The following is a 1,574-nucleotide window of genomic DNA, read 5'->3' on the forward strand; positions in this document are numbered from 1 at the left end:
GCAATGTCATTATCTGTCCTGAGGTACTTAACCTTCTTTCCAGTCTGGTTCTCTACTTCAGGTTTCCACCGCTTGAACTTGGCAAACGTCTTTGATTTGTGCCGCATGAAGTACACCCAAACCTTTATGGAGAAATCATCAATAAAGATCACAAAGTACATATGTTCTCCTCGTGACACTGTCCTCACATGTCCCCAAACATCAAAATGAACATAGTCTAGAATGCCTTCTGTCTTTTGTGTGGCTGTATTTAATTGTACCCGATTCTGCTTCCCCATAACACAAAACTTACAAAAATCAAGTTTGCATGTTTCGACACCCTTCAACTTATTTCTCTTATGAAGTTCCAACATGCCCCGCCCACTCATATGAACCAACCGCATATGCCACAAAATAGTAGAATCAGACTCAAACTCCATAGAGGCGATTCCACCTACAACTGTACTTCCCAACAGTTTATAGACATTCTTTGAACTTTTCTACCCCTTCATCAACCATTGCACCCTTAGTTACCTTCATTACTCCACCTTCAAACTTATAACCATAACCGTTTGAGTCTAAGGTGCCTAATGAAATCAAATTTGTTTCCACATCTGGTACATGTCTAACATCACATAACGTTCTAACCACACCATTAAACATTTTAATTCTAATATTACCTATGCCAGTAATTTTGCAATGTGCACCATTACCCATAGTAACTCTACCAGAATTAACTAACTTGTAGGTGTCAAACCAATCTCTGTTGGACGTCACGTGAAACGAGCATGCTGAGTCCAGAAGCCAATAATCCACAAGATGCTCTAAATTGGATCCAACAGAAAGCATATCAGCATTAGCTTTGTTTGAATTGTCTTCCACTACATTCACAGATTTTTAGGAACCTTCATTCTTATTTTCCTTTTACTTCTTCCAATCTAGACAGTCCCACTTCTTGTGCCTTTTATTTCCGCACTTGTAACAGTTGATGTCCTTCCTCCTCTTGGACTTTGACCAAGAATTCTTGCCTTTCGAATCACCCTAGTTACTACTTCTTCCATGCTCATAGTTACCCTTTACAACTAGCCCTTCCCCTTGAGAGTTATCATCAACGTTTTTCTTCCTTTGATGAAACGCCAACGGGGCTCTTGTAACGTCCTCTAACTCCAAGGACTGTTTCTCCCATGTTAGAGTTGTAACCAGATTCTCATACATAGGATAAGTTGTGAGTGAATTCAACAGCATCTATGCCTTGTCTTCGTCTTTGAACTTCACATCAACCCTCTTTAGATCTCCGATTATCTGATTGAACACGTTGATGTGTTGGCTTAGATCCGAGCCCTCTGCCATCTTCAAGCCGTACAACTGTTGCTTTTGATAGAGCTTGTTCAATAATGACTTTGACATATTTTGACTTTCCAGTTTCACCCAAACTGCTGCTGGAGATTCTTCGTACATGACGGTGATATATCACGTCATCTCCCAGACAAAGCCGAGTAGTAGCCATCGTTTTAGCCTCAAGTTCCTTCAAATCTATGTCCGCCATCCCTTCTGGTTTCGTCCCATATAACGCCTTCACCATCTCTTGTTGTACC

The sequence above is a fragment of the Corylus avellana genome, chromosome 3, assembly GCF_965113065.1.
Source record: "Corylus avellana chromosome 3, dhCorAvel1.hap1.2, whole genome shotgun sequence".
NCBI lineage: Eukaryota > Viridiplantae > Streptophyta > Magnoliopsida > Fagales > Betulaceae > Corylus > Corylus avellana.